This window comes from Ranitomeya variabilis, chromosome 4 (assembly GCF_051348905.1).
Source record: "Ranitomeya variabilis isolate aRanVar5 chromosome 4, aRanVar5.hap1, whole genome shotgun sequence".
In the NCBI taxonomy this organism is placed as follows: domain Eukaryota; kingdom Metazoa; phylum Chordata; class Amphibia; order Anura; family Dendrobatidae; genus Ranitomeya; species Ranitomeya variabilis.
In genome coordinates this window covers 289,402,015-289,427,500 of record NC_135235.1, presented here as the reverse complement: position 1 = coordinate 289,427,500, position 25,486 = coordinate 289,402,015, and the positions used below count along the sequence as shown (strand labels likewise).

General features: G+C 44.8%; 1 protein-coding gene across 1 annotated transcript in view; it reads right to left on the bottom strand.

Moving 5' to 3' along the window:
* TMEM278 (transmembrane protein 278) overlaps positions 1 to 25,486 on the bottom strand; it is a 138,422-nt gene that overhangs the window by 2,930 nt on the left and 110,006 nt on the right. The gene's annotated exons all lie outside the window — the stretch shown is intronic.

Genomic DNA, 25,486 nt, shown 5'->3' with positions numbered 1-25,486 from the left:
CTTGAGTAGTAAGAAAAATCTGGCACGCTGAGGTGAGTTTCCTGAAAAAACATGAGACTTTTATTACATTATGTCCGTCGCTGGAGCATGGAGGGCCGGACATCACTTATACACACAAGCATCACCAGCAACAAAGGCGTGGCCCCGCTTATCATCCGAACCAAAAACCCTCACAGATGTAACAATATCCTGCATCGAGTATATTTCACCTAATGCTGGACTCACAGCTACATATCTCAGTACTTGTGTATAATGTCCTCCATGCACCCAATGCTGGACTCACAGCTACATAGCTCTGTACTTCTGTATAATGTCTTCCATGCTGCTGCTACTTCTGAACCTTTCTTACACAGAGACAGGAGAGCAGGAATCCCTCTTCTTTGTGTATGGGAGACATGATATCTGCTGGTATCCACTCACTAGCTCAGAGACAACTGATAAAAAAATGAGATAGAATCTGCAGATAGGGAAAATGATGAAAAATGCAGTTTATAATGACCAGAAATAGAACTGTCAGGACTTTCTGTATCCAAAGGGACATGTTAGTATTTCACTGTATAGTTTCCTACCAAAACTAAACTTGTGATCACAGGACGGCATAACGTGTTCTGCATTTAATATGGATCTCGGCACAGTTGCAACATTGATTCAGGAGATTTGCCAAGGTCAGTAGATAGCCTCGCCTACAGAAAGGCAGTAAGGGAACAAGTTATGTGGGCAGCCATGCGAAAAATTACACAACCAGTTTAATATCTGAGCCTCTAAGTGCGTTTAAAGGTCAACTCCTCTTTGAACTATCAAAAGCCAACTCCTCTCCGGCTTCCCACCATGGTTCCCAAGTGACAATTTATTATCAATTTTAATTGCAAAGGCGTTTTTTCTTGTTTTCAAACAAAGTGAAAAAGAAAGTGATAAAACATCTGTTCCAGAGCTGTCATCATGTAATACTCCCACATGTGCTGCCGGCTGCAGTCCTGATGGATGGGAATCTACCAGAACTGCAGATATTATATTCTCTATAAATTGTGAGAAAAAGTCCTGCGGTGAAATTCAAAAATAGTGTCAAGTAGAACACCAAAATTGTAGCTCTTTTATTAAGGTCAATCTTCTGCCTCCAAAATTATATTAACTGAGACCCTTTAAAGGGGACCTTTCATTGGATTTTTTTAGCCTAACCTGAGTTCTACTTTCAATTGTTGCTGCTCCCTCGATTCTGGAACAGTTTTTGTTTTTCTTCTGCCACCCTCCTGTTATGATTTTCCCAATGGCAGGGAAATCAAAATAACAACGGACTAGCTCTCGGGTGATGGGAACTAAAGTGACCGTGACCTGAACCTGACACGACACTGGAAGTAGCCGGGGAGTGTTTCCTACGATGCCCTAGACACCACGCGCCAGCCGGAGATCTAACTACCCCTATCAGAGGAATATACAGGCCTGCCTTACCTCCAGAGATGAACCCCAAAAGGAGATAGCAGCCCCCCACAGATATTGACGGTGAGTCAAGAGGAAAAGACATACGTAGGATGAACAGCAGATTTAGCACAGTGAGGTCCGCTTACTAGATAGCAGAAGTACAGGAAAGAGTCACTTCACGGTCAACTTCAAAACACTACTCAAAAACACCATCCTGAAATTACTTTAAAACTCCAGTGACAACTCATGCCACTGGAGTGGCAATTTCAGTCCACGAGAGCTTCCAGCTACAGAGAGTCACATTGCAAATAGCTGGACAAAAATAGCATAAACTAGAAACAAAATTCAACTTAGCTGAACAGGATCTTGAGGCAGGAGAATGCAACAGAATGCTACTGATACATTGTTGGCCGGCATCAGACCAGCAGCCAAGCAGCCTTAAATAGGAAACTCCCCTAATGGGTGTCAACAGGTGATCAAGGATAGAAGAAGGCAAATAAGTGGCACTACCATAAAACACCACCGGGGGAGCCCACAAACAGAATTCACAACAGTACCCCCCCCTTAAGGAGGGGGCACCGAACCCTCACCAGAACCACCAGGGCGATCTGGATGAGCACTATGAAATGCACGAACCAAATCAGGAGCATGAACATCAGATGCTGTCACCCAAGAATTATCCTCCTGACCATAGCCTTTCCACTTAACCAGATACTGAAGTTTCCGTCTGGAAACACGGGAGTCCAAGATCTTTTCCACCACATACTCCAACTCACCCTCAACCAGCACAGGAGCAGGAGGATCAGCAGACGGAACAACCGGCACCTCATACCTCCGCAACAATGACCGATGAAAAACATTATGAATAGTAAAAGATGCTGGGAGGTCCAAACGAAAGGACACAGGATTGAGAACCTCCAGAATCCTATAAGGGCCGATAAACCGAGGCTTAAACTTAGGAGACGAGACCTTCATAGGAACAAATCGAGAAGACAACCAAACCAGGTCCCCAACACAAAGACGAGGACCGACACGCCGATGACGATTAGTGAACTGTTGAGTCTTCTCCTGGGACAACTTCAGATTGTCCACAACCTGTCCCCAAATCTGATGCATTCTATCAACCACAGCATCTACTCCAGGACAATCCGAAGACTCCAATTGACCGGACGAAAAGCGAGGGTGAAACCCTGAATTACAAAAAAATGGAGAAACCAAAGTGGCAGAACTGGCCCGATTGTTAAGGGCAAACTCTGCCAATGGCAAAAAATCAAGCCAATCGTCCTGATCAGCGGACACAAAACACCTCAAGTAAGTCTCCAAGGTCTGATTAGTACGCTCAGTCTGGCCATTAGTCTGAGGATGGAATGCAGACGAAAAAGACAAGTCGATGCCCAACCTGGCACAGAACGCCCGCCAAAATCTAGACACAAACTGAGTACCCCTGTCAGACACTATATTCTCAGGAATACCATGCAAACGCACAACATTCTGAAAAAATAGAGGGACCAGCTCAGAGGAGGAGGGCAATTTGGGCAAAGGTACCAAGTGAACCATCTTGGAAAAACGGTCACACACCACCCAGATGACGGACATCCTACGAGAAACAGGAAGGTCAGAAATAAAGTCCATAGAGATGTGCGTCCAAGGCCTCTTAGGAATAGGCAAGGGCAACAACAACCCGCTGGCCCGGGAACAGCAGGGCTTAGCCCGAGCACAAACATCACAAGACTGCACAAAAATACGTACATCTCGAGACAAGGAAGGCCACCAGAAGGACCTAGACACCAGATCCCTGGTGCCAAAAATTCCAGGATGACCTGCCAACGCGGAAGAGTGAACCTCCGAAATAACTCTACTGGTCCAGTCATCAGGGACAAACAGTCTACCAGGCGGACAGCGATCAGGCCTATCCACCTGAAACTCCTGCAAAGAGCGCCGCAGGTCTGGGGAGACAGCTGACAATATCACCCCATCCTTCAGGATGCCAGTAGGTTCGGAATCACCAGGCGAGTCAGGCTCAAAACTCCTAGAGAGGGCATCCGCCCTCACATTCTTAGACCCAGGCAGATATGAAACCACAAAGTTAAATCGAGAGAAAAACAACGACCAGCGCGCCTGTCTAGGATTCAGACGCCTGGCTGACTCAAGATAAATTAGATTTTTGTGGTCAGTCAAGACCACCACCTGGTGTCTAGCACCCTCAAGCCAATGACGCCACTCCTCAAATGCCCACTTCATGGCCAAGAGCTCCCGATTTCCAACATCATAATTTCGCTCAGCGGGCGAAAACTTTCGAGAGAAAAACGCACATGGTCTCATCACTGAGCAGTCAGGACCTTTCTGCGACAAAACTGCACCTGCTCCGATCTCGGAAGCATCTACTTCAACCTGGAACGGGAGCGAAACATCAGGCTGGCGCAACACAGGAGCAGAAGAAAAGCGGCGCTTAAGCTCCCGAAAGGCCTCCACAGCCGCAGAGGACCAATTAGCAACATCAGCACCCTTCTTGGTCAAATCAGTCAAAGGTTTAGCAATGGCAGAAAAACCCGCTATGAATCGGCGATAGAAATTAGCAAATCCCAAGAATTTCTGAAGACTCTTTAAAGAAGTAGGTTGTACCCAATCACAAATAGCCTGAACCTTAACAGGGTCCATCTCCACAGATGAAGGGGAAAAAATATATCCCAAAAAGGAAATTCTCTGAACCCCAAAAATACACTTTGAGCCCTTCACAAATAGAGAATTAGCTCGTAAAACCTGAAAAACTCTCCTGACCTGTTGAACATGAGATTCCCAGTCCTCCGAAAAAATCAAAATATCATCCAAATACACAATCATAAATTTATCCAGATATTCACGGAAAATATTGTGCATAAAGGACTGAAAAACGGAAGGGGCATTCGCGAGACCGAAAGGCATTACCAAATACTCAAAATGGCCTTCAGGCGTATTAAATGCGGTCTTCCACTCATCCCCCTGCTTAATCCGCACCAAATTATACGCACCACGTAGATCGATCTTAGTGAACCACTTCGCCCCCTTTATGCGAGCAAAAAGATCAGTCAGTAAAGGTAACGGTTACTGGTATTTAACTGTAATCTTATTCAGAAGTCGATAGTCGATACAAGGTCTCAATGAACCATCCTTTTTACCCACAAAGAAAAACCCTGCCCCCAGTGGAGACAAAGAGGGGCGAATATGACCCTTTTCCAAAGATTCTCTGATATACTCCCGCATAGCAGTATGTTCAGGTACAGACAAATTAAACAAGCGACCCTTAGGAAATTTACTACCGGGAATCAACTCAATAGCGCAGTCACACTCTCTGTGAGGGGGGAGAGAATCAGTTTTAGGCTCCTGAAAGACATCATAAAAATCTGACAGAAATGCTGGGATCTCAGAGGGAGTAGATGAAGAAATGGGAACCAAAGGTGAATCCCCATGAATCCCCTGACATCCCCAGCTCAGCACAGACATTGATCTCCAGTCCAAGACTGGATTATGAATTTGTAACCATGGTAATCCAAGTACTAATACGTCATGTAGATTATATAACACAAGGAAACGAATAATCTCCTGATGGTCTGGGGAAAGATGCATAGTCACTTGTGTCCAATATTGTGGTTTATTACTAGCCAAAGGTGTAGAATCAATACCCTTTAAGGGAATAGAAACCTCCAGAGGCTCTAAATCAAACCCACAACGCTTGGCAAAGGACCAATCCATGAGACTCAGAGCGGCGCCAGAATCCACATAAGCATCCACAGTAACAGATGATAAAGTACAAATCAATGTCACGGACAAAAGAAATTTAGACTGCAAGGTACCCATAGAAAAAGATTTATCAACCTTTTTATCAACCTTCTTTATGCGTTTAGAGCATGCTGATATAACATGAGCTGGATCTCCACAATAGAAGCACAACCCATTTTTGCGCCTGTAATTCTGTCGTTCGCCTCTAGACAATACACTATCGCATTGCATATGCTCTCTTGCCTTTTCAGAGGTCACCGCCAAATGATGCACAGGTTTTTGCTCAGAAGATACCGCCATATGGTGCACAGGTTTTTGCTCAGAAGATACCGCCATATGGTGCACAGATTTTTGCTCAGAAGATACCGCCATATGGTGCACAGATTTGCGCTCCCGTAAACGCCGATCAATCTGGATAGCCAATTTCATGGCATCATCCAGACCTGTAGGCACAGGGAACCCCACCATGACATCCTTCACGGCATCAGAGAGACCTTCTCTGAAATTAGCTGCTAGTGCGCACTCATTCCATTTAGTAAGCACCGACCATTTACGAAATTTTTGGCAGTATATCTCAGCTTCATCTTGCCCTTGGGAAAGAGCTATCAAGGCTTTCTCAGCCAAAATCTCTAAATTAGGTTCTTCATAAAGCAACCCCAAAGCCAGAAAAAACGCATCTACATTTAATAACGCAGGATCCCCTGGCGACAATGCAAATGCCCAACTTTGTGGGTCACCCCGCAATAGAGAAATAACAATTTTAACCTGTTGCGCAGGATCACCAGCAGAGTGAGATTTCAGAGACAAAAACAATTTACAATTCTCTCTGAAATTCAAAAAACGGGATCTGTCTCCGGTAAAAAATTCAGGCATAGGGATCTTAGGTTCAGACATTGGAGCACGTATAACAAAATCTTGTAAGTTCTGGACCTTTGTAGCCAGGTTATTCAGACCTGCAACCAAACTCTGTGGATCCATGATTCAAACAGGTGTAACCAAAGCCATTCAGAGATTAAGAGGAGAGGAAAAAAAAAAGGCTGAAGACTGCAGTTTAAGCAAGGAGTACAAATAAGCACTAAGGTGCACTTTCCAAACACAGAAGGAAAAAAAAACCTTTTCATATCCTTTCCTGCTTTAGTGCATAGTTTTAACACATGTAGGCCGGCCAAACTGTTATGATTTTCCCAATGGCAGGGAAATCAAAATAACAACGGACTAGCTCTCGGGTGATGGGAACTAAAGTGACCGTGACCTGAACCTGACACGACACTGGAAGTAGCCGGGGAGTGTTTCCTACGATGCCCTAGACACCACGCGCCAGCCGGAGATCTAACTACCCCTATCAGAGGAATATACAGGCCTGCCTTACCTCCAGAGATGAACCCCAAAAGGAGATAGCAGCCCCCCACAGATATTGACGGTGAGTCAAGAGGAAAAGACATACGTAGGATGAACAGCAGATTTAGCACAGTGAGGTCCGCTTACTAGATAGCAGAAGTACAGGAAAGAGTCACTTCACGGTCAACTTCAAAACACTACTCAAAAACACCATCCTGAAATTACTTTAAAACTCCAGTGACAACTCATGCCACTGGAGTGGCAATTTCAGTCCACGAGAGCTTCCAGCTACAGAGAGTCACATTGCAAATAGCTGGACAAAAATAGCATAAACTAGAAACAAAATTCAACTTAGCTGAACAGGATCTTGAGGCAGGAGAATGCAACAGAATGCTACTGATACATTGTTGGCCGGCATCAGACCAGCAGCCAAGCAGCCTTAAATAGGAAACTCCCCTAATGGGTGTCAACAGGTGATCAAGGATAGAAGAAGGCAAATAAGTGGCACTACCATAAAACACCACCGGGGGAGCCCACAAACAGAATTCACAACACCCTCCGTTCCAAAGTTATGTCCCCTGGTAAAAATGGTGCAAATTTTATCTTCAGCTAACTGGGTGTACACCACAGAACTCCTCATTGGGAGTGGCCAGGGTTACGATTGGCCATCATCAGAGGAGAAAAAGCAAACGCCCACACAGGGAAGTTCTGTGGTTAACACCCAGTTGGTTGAAGGGAAAATTTGTAACATTATTACTGGAGGGGGCATAACTCTGGAACAGAGGGGCACAGAAGAAAAAGAAAAACTGTTCCAGAATCAGTGTATTATTGGCAACTGGAGGAGGGACTCAGTTGAAGTGATATAATCCGGTGAAAGATTCTCTTTAAAGTGAATGTATTAGGTCTTCACCAAGCTTACACCCTTAGGACTATGACCATTAATCTTCCCTTTCAGAGCTAATTTGGGACCTGGAGACTTTCTTTCTAAATCTTGTGATCTCAACCAGCTTAAAGGGAACCTGGCAGCTCAATCAACCACCTATATAAACCCCTAAATGGTTCCTAAATGGTCTTAGACAACTTATATTGCCGTGCTCGGCATATGCTAATTTCCTTGGATTAGTTTGGAGGGGCGTCGCAGCTGTGGTTGAGGTCCTCCTCATTGACGACATCATCTCTGCAATGTAGTGAGGAGGACCACAACATCTGATGCCGAACTCCTCTAGGTGATGCAACTTTCCACTGGACTAGTCCAAGGTATTAAACCATATAACTAGCCAAACAATTTTCCATACAACAACCAGATATACAAAGCTTTATGGGACAAAAACCGAACTCATCATCTTTCCTTTATCCCACTCAACTTCCCTACCTGTCACAATGTCACGCTCACGCCCTGACTGGTGGGCGTGAGCTCGGGGGGTTTGTGGCCCCACTGAGCCACAAACCAGACTACCCTGGAAGGAGTGTGACTATGACAGCTGCATGGGTTTTCGCTAGAGCCTCTGATGGTGAGGTCAGGCTTGTGCAGCAGGCAGCTACCAGGTGCTACTCCAGGGTGGTGTCTGGCTGTGTTGTGAATTAGACTTTTTTGGCTCCCTCTAGTGGTTACTAGTGATATGACTCTGGGATTTCCTTCCCTCTGTCTGCACCCAGCTGGGTCGTTACTTCAGGGGTGTTGCTATATAAACCTCCTGGAACCTTAGTCTAGTGCCTGGCATCGGTGTTATCAGACACATTCTGTTTGCTCCTGTTTGCTGGTCTTGGTTCGTGCTAAATTAAGCTAAGTCTTGCTTCTTTGTTTTTTGGGTTATTTGTTTGCTATCATTTTTTGTCCAGCTTGTACTAAATGTGATTCCTGACCTTGCTGGTAGCTCTAGGGGGCTGGTGTTCTCCCCCCGGGCCGTTAGACGGTTCGGGGGTTCTTGAATTTCCAGTGTGGATATTTTTTATAGGATTTTTTGCTGACCATATAAGTTATCTTTCTATATTCTGCTATTAGCTAGTGGGCCTCTCTTTGCTAAATTCCTAGCTCATTCTTATGTTTGTCTTTTCCTCTTACCTCACCATTATTATTTGTGGGGGGCTTCTATCCAACTTTTTGGGGTATTTCCTCTGGAGGCAAGAAAGGTCTTTCTTTTCCCTTCTAGGGGTAGTTAGCTCTCCGGCTGGCGCGAGATGTCTAGGATCAACGTAGGAACGTTCCCCGGCTGCTGGTATTTGTGGTGCTAGGATTAGTTATATGGTCAGCCCAGTTACCACTGCCCTATGAGCTGGTTTTCTGAATTTACTGACTTAGCATTATTCCTGAGACCCTCTGCCATTTGGGTCATAACAGTATGCCAGGCCAATATTGAATGTTTAAAGCATTGCAGAAGTGGGATAATAAAAAAAGGAAATTCTGAGTTTTTTTTTTTTTTCCTTCCTTCTCTTCCTCCCCTTTACCTTTGAGTGGCGTGTGCTTGCTGCAGACATGAATGTGCAGACCTTGATTACAAGTGTTGACCAGCTGGCAGCTCGTGTGCAGGGTATACAAGATTTTGTTACCAGTAGTCCTATGTCTGAACCTAAAATACCTATTCCGGAATTGTTTTCTGGAGATCGATTTAGGTTTAGGAATTTCAAGAATAATTGTAAATTGTTTCTTTCTCTGAGACCCCGTTCATCTGGAGATTCTGCTCAGCAAGTTAAAATTGTTATTTCTTTTTTACGGGGCGACCCTCAGGATTGGGCTTTCTTGCTAGCGCCAGGAGATCCGGCATTGGCGAATATTGATGCGTTTTTTCTGGCGCTCGGATTGCTTTACGAGGAACCCAATCTTGAAATTCAGGCAGAAAAAGCCTTGTTGGCTATTTCTCAGGGTCAGGATGAAGCTGAAGTGTATTGCCAAAAATTTCGGAAATGGTCCGTGCTTACTCAGTGGAATGAGTGTGCTCTGGCCGCAAATTTCAGAAATGGCCTTTCTGAAGCCATTAAGAATGTGATGGTGGGTTTCCCCATTCCTACAAGTCTGAATGATTCTATGGCGCTTGCTATTCAAATTGACCGGCGTTTGCGGGAGCGCAAAACCGCTAATCCTCTGGTGGTGTTGTCTGAACAAACACCTGATTTAATGCAATGTGATAGAATTCAGACTAGAAATGAACGGAAAAATCATAGACGTCAGAATGGGTTGTGTTTTTACTGTGGTGATTCTACACATGTTATATCAGCATGCTCTAAACGCCTAACAAGGGTTGTTAGTCCTGTCGCCATTGGTAATTTGCAACCTAAATTTATTTTGTCTGTGACTTTAATTTGCTCTTTGTCTTCTTACCCTGTTATGGCGTTTGTGGATTCAGGTGCCGCCCTGAGTCTTATGGATCTGTCATTTGCCAAGCGCTGTGGTTTTGTTCTTGAACCGTTAGTAAATCCTATTCCTCTTAGAGGTATTGATGCTACGCCATTGGCGGAAAATAAACCGCAGTTTTGGACGCAGGTGACCATGTGCATGACTCCTGAACATCGGGAGGTGATTCGTTTTCTTGTTCTGCATAAAATGCATGATTTGGTCGTTTTGGGTCTGCCATGGTTACAGACCCACAATCCAGTCCTGGATTGGAAGGCAATGTCTGTGTCAAGTTGGGGCTGTCAGGGAGTTCATGCTGATTCCCCGCCGGTGTCTATTGCTTCCTCTACTCCTTCGGAAGTTCCTGAGTATTTGTCTGATTATCAGGATGTATTCAGTGAGTCCAGATCCAGTGCTCTGCCTCCTCATAGGGACTGTGACTGCGCCATAGATTTGATTCCAGGTAGTAAATTTCCTAAGGGAAGATTATTTAATCTGTCAGTACCTGAACATGCCGCAATGCGTTCATATATCAAGGAGTCTCTGGAGAAGGGGCATATCCGTCCATCCTCTTCCCCTCTTGGTGCGGGATTCTTTTTTGTGGCTAAGAAGGACGGATCTTTGAGACCTTGTATTGACTATCGGCTACTGAATAAAATCACTGTAAAATTTCAGTATCCTTTGCCTCTCTTGTCGGACTTGTTTGCCCGGATTAAGGGTGCCAAGTGGTTCACCAAGATAGATCTTCGTGGTGCATACAACCTTGTGCGCATTAAGCAAGGTGATGAATGGAAGACTGCATTTAATACGCCCGAAGGTCATTTTGAGTACTTGGTGATGCCTTTTGGGCTTTCTAATGCTCCCTCAGTATTTCAGTCCTTTATGCATGATATTTTCCGGAAGTATCTGGATAAATTTATGATTGTTTATCTGGACGATATTCTGGTTTTCTCTGAAGATTGGGACTCACATGTGGAGCAGGTCAGGATGGTGTTTCAGGTTTTGCGTGAGAATGCCTTGTTTGTTAAAGGCTCAAAGTGTCTCTTTGGAGTACAGAAAGTTCCCTTTTTGGGGTTTATTTTTTCCCCTTCTGCTGTGGAGATGGACCCAGTCAAGGTCCGAGCTATTCATGAGTGGACTCAACCCACGTCGGTTAAGAGTCTTCAGAAGTTCTTGGGTTTTGCTAACTTCTACCGTCGTTTTATCGCTAATTTTTCTAGCGTTGTTAAACCTTTGACGGATATGACCAAGAAAGGTTCTGATGTTGCTAACTGGGCTCCTGCAGCCGTGGAGGCGTTCCAGGAGTTGAAGCGCCGGTTTACTTCGGCGCCTGTTTTGTGCCAGCCTGATGTCTCACTTCCCTTTCAGGTCGAGGTGGATGCTTCTGAGATTGGGGCAGGGGCCGTTTTGTCACAGAGAGGCCCTGGTTGCTCGGTAATGAGACCATGTGCTTTCTTCTCTAGGAAGTTTTCGCCTGCTGAGCGGACTTATGATGTGGGCAATCGGGAATTACTGGCCATGAAGTGGGCATTTGAGGAGTGGCGTCATTGGCTCGAGGGTGCTAAGCATCGTGTGGTGGTCTTGACTGATCACAAAAATTTGATGTATCTCGAGTCTGCTAAACGCTTGAATCCTAGACAGGCCCGCTGGTCATTGTTTTTCTCCCGTTTTGACTTTGTGGTCTCGTATTTACCAGGTTCAAAGAATGTGAAAGCTGATGCTCTTTCAAGGAGCTTTGTGCCTGACTCTCCTGGAGTCACAGAACCTGTTGGTATTCTTAAAGAAGGAGTTATTTTGTCAGCCATTTCTCCTGATTTGCGACGTGTGTTGCAGAGATTTCAAGCTGGTAGACCTGACTCTTGTCCACCTGACAGACTGTTTGTTCCTGATAAGTGGACCAGCAGAGTCATTTCCGAGGTTCATTCCTCGGTGTTGGCAGGTCATCCGGGAATTTTTGGCACCAGAGATCTGGTGGCTAGGTCATTTTGGTGGCCTTCCTTGTCACGGGATGTACGGTCATTTGTGCAGTCCTGTGGGACTTGTGCTCGAGCTAAGCCTTGCTGTTCCCGTGCCAGCGGGTTGCTCTTGCCCTTGCCTGTCCCGAAGAGGCCTTGGACACATATTTCCATGGATTTCATTTCTGATCTCCCGGTGTCTCGGGGTATGTCTGTCATCTGGGTGGTATGTGATCGCTTTTCAAAAATGGTCCATTTGGTGCCTTTGCCTAAGCTGCCTTCCTCTTCCGATCTGGTTCCTGTGTTCCTTCAGAATGTGGTTCGTTTACACGGCATTCCTGAGAATATTGTGTCTGACAGAGGATCCCAGTTTGTTTCCAGGTTCTGGCGATCCTTTTGTGCTAGGATGGGCATTGATTTATCGTTCTCGTCTGCCTTTCATCCTCAGACTAATGGACAAACTGAGCGAACTAATCAGACTCTGGAAGCTTACTTGAGGTGTTTTGTTTCGGCAGATCAGGATGATTGGGTGACCTTCTTGCCGTTGGCTGAGTTTGCCCTAAATAATCGGGCTAGTTCCGCTACTTTGGTTTCGCCATTTTTCTGCAACTCTGGTTTCCATCCTCGTTTTTCCTCGGGACATGTGGAGCCTTCTGACTGTCCTGGAGTAGATTCTGTGGTGGATAGGTTGCAGCAGATCTGGAATCATGTGGTGGACAACTTGAAGTTGTCACAGGAGAAGGCTCAGCGTTTTGCCAACCGCCGCCGCGGTGTGGGTCCCCGACTTCGTGTTGGGGATTTGGTGTGGCTGTCTTCTCGATTTGTTCCTATGAAGGTCTCCTCTCCTAAATTTAAGCCTCGCTTCATCGGTCCTTACAAAATATTGGAAATCCTTAATCCTGTGTCCTTTCGCTTGGATCTTCCGGTTTCGTTTGCCATTCACAACGTGTTCCATAGGTCTTTGTTACGACGCTACGTTGTGCCTGTGGTTCCTTCTGCTGAGCCTCCTGCTCCGGTGTTGGTTGAGGGCGAGTTGGAGTACGTGGTGGAGAAGATCTTGGATTCTCGTCTCTCCAGGCGGAGGCTTCAGTATTTGGTCAAGTGGAAGGGTTATGGTCAGGAGGATAATTCCTGGGTGGTTGCCTCTGATGTGCATGCGGCCGATTTGGTTCGTGCCTTTCACGCTGCTCATCCTGATCGCCCTGGTGGTCTTGGTGAGGGTTCGGTGACCCCTCCTTAAGGGGGGGGTACTGTTGTGAATTAGACTTTTTTGGCTCCCTCTAGTGGTTACTAGTGATATGACTCTGGGATTTCCTTCCCTCTGTCTGCACCCAGCTGGGTCGTTACTTCAGGGGTGTTGCTATATAAACCTCCTGGAACCTTAGTCTAGTGCCTGGCATCGGTGTTATCAGACACATTCTGTTTGCTCCTGTTTGCTGGTCTTGGTTCGTGCTAAATTAAGCTAAGTCTTGCTTCTTTGTTTTTTGGGTTATTTGTTTGCTATCATTTTTTGTCCAGCTTGTACTAAATGTGATTCCTGACCTTGCTGGTAGCTCTAGGGGGCTGGTGTTCTCCCCCCGGGCCGTTAGACGGTTCGGGGGTTCTTGAATTTCCAGTGTGGATATTTTTGATAGGATTTTTTGCTGACCATATAAGTTATCTTTCTATATTCTGCTATTAGCTAGTGGGCCTCTCTTTGCTAAATTCCTAGCTCATTCTTATGTTTGTCTTTTCCTCTTACCTCACCATTATTATTTGTGGGGGGCTTCTATCCAACTTTTTGGGGTATTTCCTCTGGAGGCAAGAAAGGTCTTTCTTTTCCCTTCTAGGGGTAGTTAGCTCTCCGGCTGGCGCGAGATGTCTAGGATCAACGTAGGAACGTTCCCCGGCTGCTGGTATTTGTGGTGCTAGGATTAGTTATATGGTCAGCCCAGTTACCACTGCCCTATGAGCTGGTTTTCTGAATTTATTGACTTAGCATTATTCCTGAGACCCTCTGCCATTTGGGTCATAACAGGCTGTGACTGCTGATCCCACTTGGGAGACAGGAACACTAGGACAGGTGCGGACAACTGGCAGATGAGCACTGCTGAAACTTGGACGAGTAGGCAAGCAGACATGGCAGAGAACACAGAGCTGGCAGGCATGGCAGAGAACACAGGGCTGGCAGGCACGGCAGAGAACACAGGGTTGGCAGGCACGGCAGAGAACACAGGGCTGGCAGGCACAGCAGAGAACACAGGACTGGCAGGCGTGGCAGAGAACACAGGGCTGGCAGGAATGGCAGAGACACAAGGCTGGCAGGAACAGCAGAGATACAAGGCTGGTTGGTGTGCTGTATGAAGGAACAGGTAGGGACCTGTTCACACATGAGGTGCAGGTACGGAAACAAGCCAGAAGGAAAGGAGAATGAAGAAACAGGTTGGGATCTGTACACACAGAAAGAGAACTGCAAGGTGGTGGATAGGAACGGAAGAGCAGCAAGAGATAGCGCAGCAACAAAAGCTAAGAAGAGCGGAACCGCAAGGAATGCAGAGAGGAGCTGCAGCAAGAGATTACTGCAGCAGCTGAAGCTAAGCAGAGCGGAACCGCAAGGAATGCGGAGAGAAGCTGCAGCAAGAGATTCCAGCAGCAACAGGAGTGGAGCAGTGTAGAATGGAGCAGAACCGCAGGAGTGCGGAGCAGAGGTAAAGCCACAAAGGTACAGAGCAGGCAGAGCCGCAAGAGTGCCGAGCATAAGCAGACTGAGAACACAAGGAAAGACTCAGCAGGGAAGGAAGCCACAGACAAGGAGACAGAGATAAGACTAAGTTCAGACAAGGTAAAGGAACAAGACAAGGAACAAGAACAAAGACACAGGGACCAGGATATTCTGCCTCCTGGAGGGCGGACAACAAGATCAAGGCAAAAACACTGAGAAAAGCCTCTAGAAAGGGAGAAACACAGAGTAAGGCCTGGCAAACTCAGAAGCTAAACACAAACTGAGCTAACACATTGCACAGGCCCAGTCCACTGGGTGGAGCTGCACTAAGTACTGGAGGCATCTTGGTAATTGGTCAGGAACACATTAGACAGGTGCACCTGATTCTTATAAGAACCAGAGAGTTCAGGTGCCGCCCCCCTATGCACACAGCCAGGAAGCATGCAGAGAGCAGAGGCACAGAATATGGAGCTGGCAAGAAACAGAAACCACATCATGACCTGGAGCAGTGGGTAAGATAGTGTGAGAGATGAGTTGGCCATGCCGTGATGCCAGCAGAGTTGTTACACACAATAAATTATACAAATTATATAAATCATGCTTTCCTCTGCCCCATAAGACAGCTACCACGGGGTAACTCTTGACTCTGCTTTGTCCTGCTTCATACAACACATCCAAGCCCTGACCACCTCCTGTCGCCTCCAGCTCAAAGATATTTCCAGAATCCGTCCTGAATCTACTAAAATATTAGTGCATGCCCTCATCATCTCCCACCTTGACTACTGCAATATCCTCCTCTGAGGCCTCCCTGCTAACACTCTCACACCTCTCCAGTCTGTTCCTAAATACGCTGTCCAAATAGTCCACCTTTCCCCTCGCTACTCCTCCACCTCTCATCTGCCAATCCCTTCAGTGGCTTGCAATTTATGAACAAATCAAGTTCAAACTACTTACAAAACTGTCCATAATCTGCTCCCTCCAAATATCTCCAAACTAATCTCCCAATACCAACCAACATGTCCTCATCAGTCCTCCGAAGACCTCCTTCTCTCCAACCAACATGTACTCATCAGTCCTCCGAAGACCTCCTTCTCTCCAACATGTACTCATCAGTCCTCCGACGACCTCCTTCTCTCCAACCAACACATACTCATCAGTCCTCCGAAAACCTCCTCTACAACCAACACATACTCATCAGTTCTACAAAGACCTCCTTCTTTCCAACCAACATGTACTCATCAGTCCTCCGAGGACCTCCTTCTCTCCTTCATACTTATGTTACTCACCCAATCACTCCTAAGACTTCTCTTGAGTATTCTGTGTCCTCTGGAATTCCATGCCACAACACGTCCAATTATCCACCACATTCAGAACTTTCGGAACTTGACAACTCATCTCTTCAAGAAAGATAACAACCTGCAATGACCCCACCACTGGAGCTGCTGCAACCCCCCTATCTAATGGCTCTCCCCCCATTACTCTGTAGATTGTAGGCCCCTCTGTATAGGTCCGTCATTGTTAGGTTTTTCATTGTAATTGATAACTGTATTTTGTATGTAAAACCATTTTCACATGTATGAGGACCAGTGCAGGAATGCACACAAGAAGAGGATATCGCGACTGCTGAATCTAGGAACGCAGCCCACACAGCATGCAGTGATGATATCCTCTTCTTGTGCACACTCCAGCACTGGTCCTCTGTACACAGTGGACGGCGCAGACGCAGATTGAGAGCATCTCTTGCCGATAGATGCTACTGTGCTTGCTCCACCACCGGCGCCATTTTGTTGGAGACAAAAAATTTTTGAAGACCACAATATTAACTGTACAGGTACCATATTTAAAGTAGGAGGCAGGTCAGTGACCTGTCATTTAAGCCGGTATGATGACGATGAAGCTAGAGCATCACATAAAGCCTCGCCCACAGCTCTGCCCCGGAGCACGTGCATATCATTAACTCAAAACTTCAAACACAGATTAAACAAGAACCACAAGACGGATTTCGTCAACCCAGGTATCATTTAAATCAGTGTAGCGGCGCCAACCTGACAGTTTCTGTAGGTTACTGTGCACAATCCTGAAGACAGATTCTCTTTAAACATCAGTGAATCAAAGCTTTTCATACCTACAGGTCTACTAAAAGACCTGACTTCCATTAATGTATGCAATGTATTTTTCCGTGAGACCAGTCCTACTCTTTATTATTTTTATGTGCGAATAATGCGCCTGTGTCCTTCAGGAATAAGGTGCCGGCCATGTTTCAGAATGTCATTGCTCTTACATCAGAAAGGCAAGAAAAGGCTGTGAATATAAATACACTCCTATTCCCTTCAGCCATGAATGTGTAAAGTGCCTCTAGACAGCGATATTCACTTTAATTCATCCTCAACGGGGGTTGTTTTTCTGTTAGGGAACAGGAAATATAAAAGTCAGTTACGTTTCTCATCTGCAAAATGTCACATTTTTGTCATTAATACACATTGTCATGATTGGGTCCATCGGGATTGTTAGATTTTGCAGCAGCAGGAGCTTCATTGCCAAGAAAACAGCAGTAAAGGAGTGGCCAGAAAATAAAAAGCGACATTTTGGAAAAAAGGGAAGAATTAAAGGGGTATTCTCACAATTCAAGATCTTATCCCATTATATAGTAGGCGTAATAATTGTAAGATTAGCAAATACACCCAATTAGAAATGTAGTATAGTTCTTCTGATTTGCTATGTCGCTTACCCCATGTGCAGGAAGTGCAGTAGCTTAGGTTTCCATGGTTACATCGACTAACAACTAAATAACTGTCACTATATGAGTGGTTGTAACCATGGATCTCTATGCTACTGCAATGCCCTGAACATGGAGTAAATGACATAGAAAATCAGAAGAACTATACTACATTTTTAATTCGAGGTATTTGCTAAAATTATTATTATTATTACAACTACTACATATTGGGATAGGATCTTGGAGATGGGAATGCCCCTTTAACTTAAAAATAATCTCAAGAGTTTTCTTTCTTTTGTTAAATTATATAGCTAATTATTTCTTATTTTTGGCAGTCATATTGGAGTCATGCTTCCTACCTGTTTTATTTGCAGGATGACAAAAAAAAGTAAAGTCATATTTTTAGAATCTGTAGGAATTGTTGCAGTACAATCTCTCCCTCATAGACCATATAATGACAAGGGGGATACAAACAAATTGCTTTCTGTATGTATAATGCTACCATCCAGCCATAGCAGTCGTACAAAACTCCCACAGTCTGACAATGAGATAACTCTGCCCATTATGTCCCAGTCTGTACAGCAAAGTTGCCAAGTAAGCTATAGTTATTGCACTAGCAGCCAGTGTAACCACTGTACATAGTATGATTGTGCCATGGCTCAATTTGGGGATTCGATCTGGTGACCTGTCGCTTCATGGTTGATTCTCCTGCCTGTTGAGCTATTGCTCTTTTCCTTACCAATCCAACTGCTGATTGTTCTTTATTCCTTAGTCTTCCATCTTGGTTTGCTCTTTTCCAGGTGTTTTCCATTTCGCTTTGCCCTATCACTTTCTGGGTTTGGCTTTATATACTATCTCTTCTCGCACAACGTTCTGGTGGGGCTTTACACAGTATCCCTTCTCTGCACCTTCCTGGCAAAGTTCATGGTGGATGTACATTTAGGAGTTCAGCTCTTTATTTTAGGGGTTTACCTTTCTTGGTAAACTCCAGAGGTATTCTTGCAGTAAGTTGGTTTGCTTTCCCTCCCAGCACTTTTTCATTTATCACTGTTAGGTTCTTAGGAGGTCTTTCCTGTTCCTTTTATTTTTGGTACTCCTTAACTTTCACTACTTCACCTTAGTTGAATGTGTCTTAGTTTCTCACCTTGGGTTCTCATATATCTCCTCATACTTCCCTTTTCCCTTGCTGGTAGTGTGTTGAGGTCTCCCCTCTGGTTTCTCAGGAGGTTTGAGATTTCCCTTGAAGGCCTTTTAGCGGCGTGACTAGGGCCTTTCTGTACAGGGACCAGGTGGGTTTAGGTGTCACGCACATTGTGGGAAAGACTAAGTGCAACATGAAGGGATGAGAGGAAAGAAACCCAGACACTAGGGAAAGGGCGAGAGGAGACCCTTAGGCAGATCTAATAACACTGTACCTGCTCCACCATCCCTAAATTAGTTCCTCTCCAATCGCCGAGCAGGAAACCTAAGCTCTTTATCTCCATAGAGCTAAGCCCTGGATAGGGAGGGGTAGGATGAGCACTGGTCAGTTCCCACTGTAAACTGAAGACAAAAAGTAGACAGACAAGGGAAATGAACCTAGCTTGAGCAGATGCAGAGAGGTAACACCAAACGTCCTCCAACAGCTCCAGAGAGGAAATTAGCAGACTGCTATAGCTTCAAGCCTTCACAAGGGAAAAATGTGAATATCACCGGCGACTCTCTGCAGCAGCCTGGGAATTTATAAACACCCTGGTCCAGGTGTGTCAACTAGAGCCGGAGGGAGGTTGCCGCTGGGTCCAAGAGTCAGAAGGCTTAAGGAGGCATCTGTAATGCCAAACGCAGAGACCTTCTGCAGCCAGATGTAGAGCAACAGTCTGTTGCATCAGACACACCCGTGACAGTAGGTAGGTGTTTCCCTGGTGTGAGTGTGAACAGTTTCATAACAGATAGCTGAAAGCTTTCTACAACTTCAATTGACTTGAAACGAAAGGCCATACTGTGCATATGTAGTCATGTCTATCAGCGCTTTGGCTTCGACTTTTGATGACGGTGGTGGACATCCAAGATGACTGACATAAGTGTTGTGAATTCTGCTCTTGGGCTCCCTCCGGTGGTTATAAGTGGTAGCGCTGCTGTCTCTGGATCGCAGCATTCATCAGGTGTGTCCACTTTTTGCAATTCTGACTGGGCTATTTAGTCTTGCTTGACCCTTTAGTCAGTGCCAGTTGTCCATTGTTCCTGGAGGATTCACATCCCTGCCTGGTCTCTCCTGCTTTGCTGTTCATTTCAACAAAGATAAGTTCTGGCCTTGATTTTTGGCAGTCCACATGCTGTGGGCCTTATTGTTCAGTTCTTTTCCATGTTTTTGTCTTGTCCAGCTTGGTCTGTATAAGGATTTGTTTAGCCAAGCTGGTATCTCTGGAGATGCAGATATACCCTCCATATCTTTAGTTAGATGTGGAGATTTTGTATTTTCTGTGGTGGATATTTTCTAGTGTTTTAATACTGACCGCATAGTACTCTGTCCTATCCTTTCTATTTAGCTAGAAGTGGCCTCCTTTGCTAAATTCTGATTTCAGTCTGTGTATGTTTTTTCCCTCTCCTCTCACAGTCAATATTTGTGGGGGGCTATTTATCCTTTGGGGATTTTCTCTGAGGCAAGATAGTTTTCCCTTTTCTATCTCTAGGGGTAATTAGTCCTCCGGCTGTGTCGAGATGTCTAGGGAGTGATAGGTACATTCCACGGCTACTTCTAGTTGCGGTGTTAAGTTCAGGGTCTGCGGTCAGTACTGGTACCACCTTCTCCAGAGTACGTCTTATGCTGCTCCTAGGCCACCAGATCATAACACATAAGTACATGAGATATTGTAACCAATTTCCAATCGCGATATAAATCACACACTTCCTCATTATTTTCTGACTGTGCTTCTTTTAATAGCTATGACTTTAAAAGGAATCTGTCAGCAGTATTCCACCCCTCAGACTATTTACATGAACATGTGGCTCCTTCAAAGACTAGTCCAGCAATACCTTTACATGGCCGGTCTGTTCCTCTATTACTGAGAAATCAGAGTTTGAATTGATATGCAAATGTGGCTGAGGAGCTATAGTAGATCTGAAGCCTCTGTCACTCCAGCTCTGTTACATGCCCAGTGCCTCCTCCTGCTTGACAGAGGGCAGCTTTGCTTAAAGAAATCAAACAGCACAGAGGCTATCAGTCACATAGGAGGAGACAGAGCTGGGCAGTGAATAGAGTTGCAGTGACGGAGGCTTCAGATCTACCATAGCGCTGAGTAGGGACATACACCCCTGACAGGGAATAATATAAAACTCAGTTAGGAATAACAGAGTAGTTACAGAACTTACAGAAGTTACAGCTGTACAATAACTGGAGAGCTGGATTTGGAGAATGGAGGGGACGATGAAAGACAAATGCGGATCCGCTGCGGCCGATATGTCCAATCCTAGCCATATTTTCACACAGGTTAATAGAACTTTGAGAGGAGTAATCAGACTCTTTCCATCAGGGCAAGAATGAGTTTATTATCTCTCAGGAAACAAGAGGCTCTTTCTTCCCTCTTCTGATTCCCTCACAAAATTGCCTGTAATAGTCCCAGCAGATGACTGGGCTTTGTATTATCCAAGGGACACAAATACCAGTCCCCGCTGTCAGATGAAGGAATGAAGTTTTTCTGTGCTGTATTTTAGTCATTTTCTCTAAAAGCCCAGATGATGAAAGTGCCAAGAGGGCAGAGTGTAGTTTATGCACGGAACGTGTACAATGACTGCTGCGTCTGATCAGTATCAACAGCGAGGTCAAAGGGTCCTTATTGTGGAAAAGTGACATTACCCCGAGCTTTCTGATGGGAATGTCACAGTAACAAGCAAACATCCCGTATTTTAGCTATCAATTGTACAATTATTCTAGGGACAAGCTGTAGAGGTTGTGTAATAGTTCATTACATTTCCTAAATGTTTTGTTTAGATTGATTCTTGTAGATAAAAAGCTTAAAGTGTTAGTTTTTGTTTCAGAAATCAATAGTAGATGTGAAAATAAGAAACTTTATAGTATATCTTATTAGAGAAATCTGTTTCTTTATTCTACTGGATTGATATTTCTCTCCCAAAAACTATGAAATCTGTATTCAGTGAAGATAGATTTCCTCGTTATTGAGATAGAAGATGAGAGTTGATGCTTATAAAATTATATGGGAGGAGCTAGAGGTACAGACATTCTACTGAAAGTTCTCCTGAAATGATGGGAGGGAGGAGGAGCTAGAGGCAGACACAGGCATTCTGCTGCAAGTTCTCCTGAAATGAGGGAAGGGAGGAGGAGCTAGAGGCAGACACAGACATTCTGCTGCAAGTTCTCCTGAAATGAGGGGAGGGAGGATGAGCTAGAGGCAGACACAGGCATTCTGCTGCAAGTTCTCCTGAAATGAGGGAAGGGAGGAGGAGCTAGAGGCAGACACAGACATTCTGCTGCAAGTTCTCCTGAAATGAGGGGAGGGAGGAGGAGCTAGAGGCAGACACAGGCATTCTGCTGCAAGTTCTCCTGAAATGATGGGAGGGAGGAGGAGCTAGAGGCAGACACAGGCATTCTGCTGCAAGTTCTCCTGAAATGATGGGAGGGAGGAGGAGCTAGAGGCAGACACAGGCATTCTGCTGCAAGTTCTCCTGAAATGAGGGGAGGGAGGATGAGCTAGAGGCAGACACAGGCATTCTGCTGCAAGTTCTCCTGAAATGAGGGGAGGGAGAAGGAGCTAGAGACAGACACAGACATTCTGCTGTAAGTTCTCCTGAAATGATGCGAGGGAAGAGGAGGTAGAGGCAGACACAAACATTCTGCTGCAAGTTTTCGTGAAATGATGGGAGGGAGGAGGAGCTAGAGGCAGATACAAACATTCTGCTGCAAGTTTTCGTGAAATGAGGGGAGGGAGGAGGAGCCAGAGGCAGACACAGATATTCTGCTGCAAGTTTTCCTGAAATGAGGGGAGGGAGAAGGAGATAGAGGCAGACACAGACATTCTGCTGCAAGTTCTCCTGAAATGATGCGAGGGAAGAGGAGCTAGAGGCAAACACAGACATTCTGCTGTAAGTTCTCCTGAAATGAGGGGAAGGAGGAGGAGCTAGAGGCAGACACAGACATTCTTCTGCAAGTTCTCCTGAAATGAGGGGAGGGAGGAGAAGCTAGAGGCAGACACAGACATTCTGCTGCAAGTTCTCCTGAAATGAGGGGAGGGAGGAGGAGCTAGAGGCAGACACAGACATTCTGCTGCAAGTTGTGCTGAAATGAGGGGAGGGAGGAGGAGCTAGAGGCAGACACAGACATTCTGCTGCAAGTTCTCCTGAAATGAGGGGAGGGCGGAGAAGCTGGAGGCAGACACAGATATTCTGCTGCAAGTTCTCCTGAAATGATGGGAAGGAGGAGCTAGAGGCAGACACAGATATTGTGCTGCAAGTTCTCCTAAAATGAGGGGAGGGACGAGGAGCTAGAGGCAGACAGACATACTGCTGCAAGTTCTCCTGAAATGAGGGGAGGGAGGAGGAGCTAGAGGCAGACACAGACATTCTGCTGCAAGTTCTCCTGAAATAAAGGGAGGGAGGAGGAGCTAGAGGCAGACACAGGCATTCTGCTGCAAGTTCGCCTGAAATGATGGACGGGAGGAGGAACTAGAGGCAGACACAGACATTGTGCTGCAAGTTCTCCTGAAATAAAGGGAGGGAGGAGGAGCTAGAGGCAGACAGACATTCTGCTGCAAGTTCTCCCGAAACGACAGTTACATTTATCCATACAATTTTATATGCACCAACTTTCATCTCCTATCTCAGTAATAGTAACATCTGTATTCACTGAAGACACATTTTACCAGTATTGGGAATTTTGAGAATGAATTATCAGTCCAGGAGGAGAAAGAAGTTGATTTCTCTAATTAGATGTATTACAAAGTTTCATATTTTCATGTGTACTCTTGATTTATGAAAAAATAGAAATAAAACAATGGTTTCTCTTTAAGAAGTGATGACAGGACCCGCTTTAATGTGCCCCATCACACTCTTAATTCCTGTTAGCAACTTGATCCTATTACTAAACATGATGATTGTTACAGAGGCATTCACTGATCTCTACATAACAAGGCATCTCTAGAGACATAGTCACATAACCTTACTTGAATCACTTGCTTTACTTTACCCATGAATTGACAGCTTGTAAAATCAAGTATAGACATTGTTTAAATCATGTCTTCTGGTAGTTGTACTTTAGGGCTTAGTTGTAACTAAAAGATGTGAAAGACTATAGGTGTACTATATCGTGTACTATCATCATCAGCTATAACGATATGTGACTGCCATTGTTTGCTCATTGATATTGCTGAGAGCCAGAGAGCCATCCACTGACACTTAGGGAGCTGAGGAGGTTTTCACAGGTAGAAACATTTCAAGCTTTTTCTACAGATTCCCTAATTACCCCCTATTCCTGTGCTCCCTTGGATTCAGCACTGATCTCCATGTGACAGGGCCATCGCAATAGAACATCTTACTGTATAATGTACAATTCTACTTGTTTAGAATTTTGCATAAAAGTTCTATAAGTTATTTCCTCCTACTTGTCTGAACCCTATAAGCGTGAAGAAGATGACGTTCTCCTGGGGAAAGATAAATACTAAACTGTTTTTTTCTGGTAGATGCATCGTACGCCCGGTGCTCCTGCTGGCTTTTAGCATTCAACAAATGTTACGATGTCTTTCTATTTAGTCAGTAATTGGTTTTGTTGATGCTAATATAACTCTAGAACTATTATCTCAGTTATTATGGAGATCTTCCATCAGGATTAGAGAAAGTCAAGGTTATAACAGCTGTTTCATGTCCCCAGGACTCTAGTTCTAGAAGCAGTCAGGAAAGCGTTTATTTGAAGTGTTAATGGCTGAATGCTACCTGTTGATTGCTTGGAGATCTAGTCCTGTTTTCAGCACAATATAATGTACATAATTAAAGAGATCAAGAGGTTAGTCTACTCTGAATACTGCTTGTAAGGACATCAGAATATCCATCTTCTTGTAGTGATACACTCCTCTATATTGAAATTGTAACCCCGAGATGTAAAAGTCGTGAAATGCTGGAAATCACAGGCTGTATAGACATGTTACCAATCTGCAAATAATGAAAAAATGGAAATAAAAATTTGGAATCATCTCGGTTTATTCAGTCTGTGCACCACGTGCAGAAATCCCTGCACGTACAACCTCGTCTGCGAACAGTAAGGTTATTAATGGTCATCTGAGGAATGTTCTCCCATTCTGAACAAACTTTGTCACACAAATCATCAAAATCTGCTGCTGGCAGCTCCTTTCTAAACACCGACCAATGATGTCGCAGATGTACTTGATGGGAGACAAGTCTGGAGACGCTGCAGGCCATTGTAGCAGGTTTAGGCCTCGTAGGTTGCTCACAGTTGCACCAGCAACATGCAAAATGATGAAAATAACACAATTCCAATTTTTTTACAGTATGTTTGTGCAGTTTTAAATGACTGGGTTTTTATCATTGCAATAGAAGGAGAAGCTTTTCAATTTTTTTTAAGCATAAGAGAAAATAAGTGATCAAAAATTGATGGTAAAGAACTGAGACATTGAGCAAATAGTGTGATAAATATCTGATCCAAAACTCTGATGAATATCGGTCTTTTTTTAGGGCCACATGCACATGTTTAGTATTTGGTCAGTATTTTTCATCAGTATTTATAAGCCAAAACCAGGTGTGGAACAATCAGAGGAAAAGTATAATAGAAACATATGCACCACTTCTGTATTTATCACCCACTCCTGGTTTTGGCTTATAAATACTGATGTAAAATACTGAATGTGTGAACATGGCCAAAGAAGTTTGAGAAATTCCAATGACAGGTTTAGACAATTACAATAGCATTATTAGTCTCAAGTTTTGCTAAACTTTGATACAAATATGAATTTTTACTGAACCTAAAAAACATGTTTTATAAATAAGGCTAAAGTTATGCTGAAAGTGAGCAAATTTAAGGGAGCAATAGTGTAACTACCAGGGGGCAGAGGTGGCGGTTAAACTCTGTTGCAGAGCAGGGAGACTTATTCTCTCTGCACTGCCACCCAGCCGTTATGGCAAGTTCAACTGTATCGGCTGGGTGTAATGATGAGAGCAGGAACATCGAGCCCCCTCTCCCATCATCCCCCCTCTGCATCTGATGTCACTGATGCAGACATTGACAAAGGGCAGTATACTATATACAGGTCTATGAGTGAGGGGTGCAGTATACTATG